The 8,393-nt window shown below is 34.3% G+C and overlaps 1 protein-coding gene and 1 long non-coding RNA gene across 3 annotated transcripts in view; both read right to left on the minus strand.

Annotated features, from left to right (window-relative positions):
- The window catches only part of LOC121869336 (ectopic P granules protein 5 homolog), a gene marked incomplete at its 5' end in the record, with an annotated part of 135,335 nt that overhangs the window by 94,696 nt on the left and 32,246 nt on the right, over window positions 1–8,393 (minus strand).
- On the minus strand, window positions 90–6,033 carry LOC121869339. Its single transcript, XR_006089533.1, has 3 exons — window positions 5,919–6,033; window positions 3,706–3,836; window positions 90–224 (listed from the first exon to the last, which is right to left on the minus strand). It is a non-coding gene; the product is annotated as an uncharacterized LOC121869339 (long non-coding RNA).

An 8,393-nucleotide genomic window follows, 5' to 3' on the forward strand; every position in this document is an offset into this window, starting at 1 on the left:
TTTGCACATTTGGCACTTACGCCCCTGTTTAGAGACCAGACATTACCTCATATATACTGTACATTATATATCACAAGCATACCTTGAGTAATTTCTGATGTGATATACAATCATGGCAGCAAGTGCTGAGAATCTTGCCTGGGAAATTGGAGGCCACAAGACTCTTTGCCATAGTTATATATGTCTGGTCTGCAGTCAAACACTTTTGTATGGCAAGCATAAACCTGAAGAGACACTGATATTAGTAACATGTCTTCAGAAATATAGATAAATCATTAAGTACTATGGGAATTATGAAAACTAATATAGGGATAAAAAGGATATGGAATATACCAGTGAGTAAAGGAGTCCTCAAGAAAATGCTATTTGTGGGGTTAGGTGCCACGGACCCTGTGAATAGTATTAGCAGCCATCATATTGTATGTGAGAGTCACCCATAAACACAACCATAAATGGTATTTCAGTATGTTTTTCTTTTTAAATACACGACAGTGGTGAAAGGCATAAATAAACCATGAAATCATACAATATACTATACAGTAAGCATAAAATAAGAAAAATGAAGAGCAAAGGAATTAAAATATGTATTTGTGAAGGTAGGGCGGGTGGTTGAGCTGAACCCAATGGAATTTCCCACCCCTTTATAAGAACAGTATGCATTTTACTAAAATTCCCATATTCTTTAGGTTCCTTTGGTGCCAGATTAATGAAATATTATCATAAAATAATAAATTTTGTATATATATTTTGTAATGGTGTCACTGAGGATGATTATAAGAAAGGAAGGAACTGTTTATGTAATACAGAAATAATTTATTTGTATCTCAAAACAAATATTTTTTCTATTTTATTACTTTTATTTTTAGGAATGAATCGCAAATAATCAAAAATTGCGAACTGTAAAACTGCAAATGGCAGGGTTTACTGTATACTGTAGTGTATCATAAAATGGATGAGACTGGTGAAGGGGAAGGATCACAACATAAGAGATGGATCACATACAGTACAAGACTTGTAAATATATAAAATTATGTTATTGGTGCAAGTCAAACGTAATTAATAAACATTAAGCAAATTTTGAGATGAAACTGCAGGAAAATCAAAATGTAGAAAATTTCATAGACAAATCAACAATGTGAATTAATTCCACCATACATATCTCAAACAAAACATATGGAGGTTCATACTTTCTATTGTATCAGGAACAGGAGATAAAGGTTATTCCTAAGCCTCACACTATGGATTTAAAGGCAGTTTAAAGAAATTTTTTAGTACAAGAGTAAATAATTATAATTTTAGCAACACAGCACAACCTCGAGAATCCAGAAAGCATAGAACAAAGCCCTTTCTGGATTAATGATTGTTCCAAATGTCAGAGCAGTTATCTAAAATAAGTACAATACAGTTCTTTGGCAGCTCCACCTTATAGCAGTGAACATGAACTCAGGTACAAAATTTGAGGTAAACTAGTGAATACATATTTCCTGGATGATCCGTATCCATTTACAGTCGCACTGCTAATTCGACCCTTTAATCCGGATTGGAGAATTCGACAAAATCTGAACTTTTTTTTTTTTTTTTTTAAGATTTGTTGATACTCTACGCAGACCTAAAGCTAAAATGCTGGTCCACCCACTGCTGATAAAACACCAGCGTCTTTTTGGTCAAATGTAACATCTCCACCACTAGTGGGGGATGCAACTTTAGCTTCAGACATGAAAAATATTTACCATTTACTGCCAGTAAACAATGGAAACGTAAATTTGTACCAATTAGTAATGAAAGTTGTGCAGTTCCTTCAGCAAATGAAGCTCACCAACTACAATAGGTTAAATTACCTACAAAGTGTTTTCAGTAGTCTATGTTGAAGTTCTTAGCACAGGCTAACTTATCATATCATATACGTATCACAGTTCTCATTGATCTACAAAAAATACCGTAATAAAACCTTTTTGATATTTCACACTTAATATAATACCCGTAATCTACTTCAACCTCCTATTGTTTACAACGACATGACGCACCACCAGCTGTTGAGTATCAGCTACACGGTACACATGTTTTTCTGAATCGTTTTCAGTTAAAAAACTGTTACACCACATGTATATTTTACCTTAACTGTGCCTGAATAAATATATTCTCGGAAATAAATAGTAGTTTGCTGAAACGTGATGTATTTTAATGTAAAATAGGATAAAATACATGACAAAAACAAAAGACTTTACCTAAGCTTCCGATGTTCTTGAGATGTTACCGTTTTTAGTAGTTTTCGTTAAAATACTGTTATATTACAATGGTATTCTATTCATACTGTGCTTGATATAATACATTCACGGAATGTAATAATTTTGCTGAAATTACGACGAAACAGTGAAAGGGGATAAATCGTGACTGAAAACAATGACTTTGAAATATAATGCAATATTAACCACTAAATCGGTTAATTGGACAATCGGCTAAACGGACACCCTCCCTATTAGTCCGAATTAACGAGGGATTAATTGTATTAGCTTTATTTCGCATGCATAATTTTTCACTTTCAGAGAATGAGGCTTAACAGCGTTTCACATCACACTGCTAGTTTATATTTATGCATGGATGTATTTTTCAGCAGTCTCACCATTGATAGATGTCTGTTCACCGCTAACCTTTAAATGACAACTACCATATTAATAGCAACTCTGTGAATTACCCTTCAAACTCCTACTTGAATTTCTGTAGATTTTCCAGACATCTGATATAGTATGAATCTTAAGTAAATTTTATGATAACTGTAGGTTCAAGATTTCAGATTTCAGAATTCTCGAGGTTGTAATGTAATATATATACAAATATTAATATTTTTTTTATAGCTGCCTGAAATGTATATGATAATAATGATCTCTGGAAAGATAATATATGAATGAATTAATTAGTTTGTGAAAGTATGGGGCTTAAATGAAGGGTGAGAGTGTGGTTGGAGACTGATACAAGAGAGGATGAAGAATGATGGAAGGAGTGATTTTGTATGGAAAGAGGAAGCAATATGTAGAAAATGCCAAGGTGTTAAGTGATGAGGTGGAGAATGAAGGTGATTACAATAGGAAGTACAGAACAGTATTAGCCTTTCAGCTGACTATGCTCAAAAAGACAACCAAGAAAAATTGAGTTGAAAAATATTTAAGGATGACCTAGAGTTAAATGAATACGGTAATTTCCATAAGGTTTGGTGAAATAAGTGTCTCATAATGACTATCTTAGGTGCGATTACAAAAGAGCTGTAAGGAGAGAGTAGGAGATGGGGTATGGTGAGAGGCTATAGAAATGGAAAAAATATAGGAGGTCCCCGTGTTATGAACAGGTTCCATTCCTGAGGACTTTCTAAGTCGGATTTGTACGTGAAGTCGGAACACATGCTATATGCATACCGTGGCTTACAGAAAATTTTAAAATCCTACTTAATGTATATCACAGCCTAAGACCTTATTCACAACTAAAATCACTTACCGTAATTTAAGACAAAAAGAAATAGAATGACAAAATACAGTAAATGAAAGTAAAAAATAAGTCATCAGGTAAATAAAATACTGTAAATTTCAAGTTTAACCCCGTTTGTGTTGGGTGTTCATAAGTCTGGGACCCCCTGTATTGGACATGTGAATGCAATTATATGACTAGTACATGGTGTAGGCATAAATTGATGCACACTGCCTTAAGAGGTCAGACCTGGTACTGGTAATGATGTCTTCAGGCTGGGAGAAGAAAAGTGGTGTGATGTGTCCCAGAGCAGATATGGCAGCCTCGTATCTACCTTGAGACACCAACTCATGTATGCACTCGACACCATGCTCACAAAACTTAAAAGAGACAGAGAAAGAAAATCCAGTAATAATTGTACAGGTACAGACCCTTGAAACTGGATCTCAGAAAACCTGTCATACTCTTACCTGAGTTAGTGAAATTTTCTTCACTGGCTACATTAAGTTTGTTTTCCATACACACTCACACAAACTCAGCTGAACTTTTTGTTTATTTCATAAATAACAAAATAAAGAAAACATCATTGTGCGTATACAAGTTGAGAGTTGTGTAGGTAGGCCCACACAGCACGATCTTGGGTTTGTTTATGACTGACTCCCAGAAGCTTCTCGTGTGCCAAGATATTTGTAAGAAGAGTTTGTTAATAATTAATGGCTGAAATATATCTGTTGGTATTAATAAATTTAGTTTTTGTAACTATAGCAGTTGATATTAATATTAGTCAAATTTAACTAAATATTCAAGGTGCTGTATGTGGAAGAATATGTTTTGTGAAATATATATGCAAAACAGTACAGGTAGGTACAGTTGCCAGCAAAAGTTCTCCTTCATCCCTGTGTGGCAACTGTACATTATTATTCATTTTCTATATGCTTTTACACTTTTTATGTTTTGCTATTTATTTCACAAAATATTTGCTACTACATACTCTATCCTCTGCTGCTTTCTTGAAAGCAGCAGAAAAGTGCTGATATTACTGACAAGGAACCATCAAATCTTCAAAATCATGTGGCAGAAACATCAACCAACACTGTGCCAAGACCATATCATAATTTAGATCTCATGTGACAACAAGCAGTATCTGGCATAAATTACCTTGAACCTTTGGTTTAATCTGAACAATGCCAATTTCAAAAGCTATATGAACATAATATTAATATTTTAATAATAAAATGAATATAAATACAGACATAACCTGATAACCGACGCATATAGGGACGGGAAAAATCGTTGGTTCACGAATCAATGGTTATTGAAGCAATTAATCCCATAAGAACATAACAAATTTAGGAGGCTAGGGACTGGCCACCTACCAAAATCTGTCATCTACCCTTGATATATCTCTGTTGTTGTACACACTGTCAAGCAAGAAAATAAAGCAAGCATAATAAGCCTTAAATAAGCAATGTAAAGCATAAATTGAGACTGTTATTTACCTGTGTTGAGGATGGTAGAGAGTCTAGGGTAGCAAGTTCAAGTCCCTACCACTCTTTGCTAATCCATCACCACTTTAATTATGTCTTATTATGCCTTGTCACATCACATCAAGTTACCCAGCACAAGAGTAACTATCACTGGGGTGTTAAGCATGACTGAGTAATACACTGTCAGAAAAAAAAAAACACAGACAGACACATGGTAAGTGTAAACAAGAGCAAGATGGTAAGAATGGGTCAGAGGCAGTGCCCAGAGCTCTATGGTGGCAGAATTTGCACCACTCCAGTTCTGCCGATCGTTGGATCTCAGGGGTATCAGTGAAAATTGCGGGGTATTTCCACTATATGTAATCATCGTCTATGTGAATCGGGGTTCACCTTTACAGTAAGGATAATCAAACTATTTGGCAATTCATTCAATCACAGAATTCATCAGCTCTCTACTTCTTGTAAATGTCTCAACACACATGAAGCTGCTGGGAGCCTGGAAAACAAAGCCAAGATATGGTGCTATGTAGAGGCCTACCTAGGGAACTCTCAACGTATAAAGACTATGTTCAATGATTTTTTTACATAGTATGCATACAATGATGTTTTCTTCACTATATAAGAAAGAAAAACAAAATGTTCAATGAGTTTGTGTGGAAACAAAACTTGATGTAGTCTACCAATTGGCCTGGGGTAACATGGATGACCTAGGACCCAGGAAATTATAAATTCAAGCCAGTTTGGTCTTGGTCTTAAAGGCCCTGGATTTGAGGGCCTATACCTGTAGTACTACATTTTTTATTTGAAAACAACCATATATGTACCATGATAAAAATACAGATAACTAATTACAGGTATTACATGTACACGGGTAACAGTGTTTACAGGCACTACACCTTGTACAGTATCACAGTTGTTTGAAGTATTCAGGATAAATATCTCCATTCCATATAATGACAGCTTATCAATACTGACCTCTGGTAGAGTGTCCCCAGGTGGTAAAGAGGAGGGCAGAAAAGAGCTATTGGTTTTTTATCCATAATACCACGCTTCACAGCATGCATCAGTGACCTGTGAAGGAGATTTTAATATTATTTAAAACAGTTTACTGAAAACTCCCTATAAAGTTATATCAGTTATAACGTGAAAAGTACACAAGTCAGTTTTTAACTTGCTTCTGGGATATCTGCAGTACATTATTTACAGATATCTGGGGCTATATTGTGTATAGAAATACCATAGCAGGACATCTATCACAATAAAAGATATACAGTATAAACTAATACTTTTTCTTGACTGTCCACCTTGTGTAACAGTGAAAAAGGGCTTGAAGATTAAAAAATAAATAAAAAAAATAAAAATAAATAAAAATAAAAAAATAAAAGCAAAATATACATAAAAGTGGTCAGAGGAAAGACTGGTGGAAAGTAAATAATGATCAAACTCTCAAATATTACGCAGAGTTTCTTCTTAGGAGCTGGTGGTATCTTCATTGCATTACTGTAATAGAACTAGTGAACAATGCTATATAGCAAATTTGTTGGAACAATACAACAATATCCAAAAGTAAATTCAGTAATATCTTCACCTGGGAAGATATTGGAAGCAAAATGTGTTGTCTAATGGTAGACACTGCTGCTACATGGCATCACAAAAATTGTGACCAAGTCCCAAGTTGCTGATCTGACTTTCTGCCTCATTTACACACAATTGCAGGGTCTCAATTGTTTCTCTTACTATTGACAACACAACTCACATACCTGTACAGTATATTGTTTCTCACTTTTGGTCTTTTTTTTCATTTTTGTATTTCTTTATTATTATTATTTTTACAGTGTTGTTATTATTATTATAATTATTAATTTATTATTCTATTTTCAATGCTTTATTTTTTATTATAAATTTTATTTACTATGAATTATTATTATTATTATTATTATTATTTTACTAGGAAATCTCTCATTCCCGGAAGTGCAATGCACCAACTGTTCCGGCTAACGGAGATATCACTGACTGAAAGTTATTGAAAATCTTGAAAAATATGTCAGGTTAGGCAAAACATCCCAGGTAAGGATGCACAGCCCTCAGGTCAGTAATACGATCCACAAACCTCCCAATCTCTCAATGCAAGTGTAAAGATGTGATTACAGTTATGTATTACATTCAGCTGTGTGGACAGTATCTGCCTACTCTAGGCTCAAGACAACAGCATCTACTGGCGAGTACAGTATATACAATATAGTACTGTACTATCCATTGATTTAATTATAGTATTAACCTTATATTGCATGTGCACAGTGGTGTTTGTGTAAATAAATACTGTACAGCTCCTATGCGAGATACGTCATTTAGACTGGGAAAAATTTCCCCAGTGAAGAGTGCAAAAGTTCACTGTCTTGGCTGTGACACATGGCTCCATTCATGCCTCACACACCTGTATCATATATTGCAGATTTTTGCTTTTTGAAATACGTTTATTTAACTAAACTTTCAGATAAACTATTCAGGATTATTTTGCTAAAAACAAGGTGTTTCTAAATTAATTACAATTGATTTTATTGACTCCACTATCAACATTTCTTACTATTTTCTTTATATAAAAGAATGGAGTCCTCACCAACACTCACCATCACCAATAACATTCACCCACTACCACCACCACTCACCATCCTCCCCAATGCTCACCACAACTACCAACACTCCTCTCCCACGATTGCACTAACTATCATTGGATATATGAACCATTTTTATTATCTGTTTTTGACCTTATAATAATAATTATTTTCTTTACATTTTGTATGCATGTAACAGGATATAAAACTTGTTTGGGCTCTTGAGGGGCTCAGGAACGGAACCTATTTCCCCCAAAATTTATTAATATCGATATACAATCAATCATAGCGATTGCTTTTGAGGTCCCTACCATCATATAACAGTCATTGCCTGTACTCATGTTGCTGGCTGCATTTTACTTCCACTCATAATTTTGAATAAGCTGGAATGGGAGAGGGAAAAAAATATACCACTGAGTGAAATAAATAAAATCTACTGCATTATGCTTGTAAACAAAGCGGTGCTACATTATCTTTCATCTAAACATCATAAATTAATGGTGTATATCCTGGTTTATATAACTTATATGTAAAAGACATTATATCAATTATCTTGACATTAAAGTACCAATTTTCTTATTTAAGGTAAAAAGAAAAAACAGAAATATGGAGTCTTTAAAGGGCCTTCTGGATGGCGTTAGTTTATTTTGTGAGATATTGCTTGCAGAGACATTTAACTCTCCTTTCGATAGACAGCAGCACCTCCTGGTGTTGCCTGGGATAAGTATGGAACATAGGTTGTTTAAAAATTGTTATGTTTGTTGCAAATGCTGTATGCATATTAAGCACTCAAAGGAAAATATTTTGTGTGTGCACACCAAAAGTGTTCAAGTGTTTT

The sequence above is a fragment of the Homarus americanus genome, unplaced genomic scaffold, assembly GCF_018991925.1.
Source record: "Homarus americanus isolate GMGI-L3 unplaced genomic scaffold, GMGI_Hamer_2.0 scaffold36734, whole genome shotgun sequence".
Classification (NCBI taxonomy): domain Eukaryota; kingdom Metazoa; phylum Arthropoda; class Malacostraca; order Decapoda; family Nephropidae; genus Homarus; species Homarus americanus.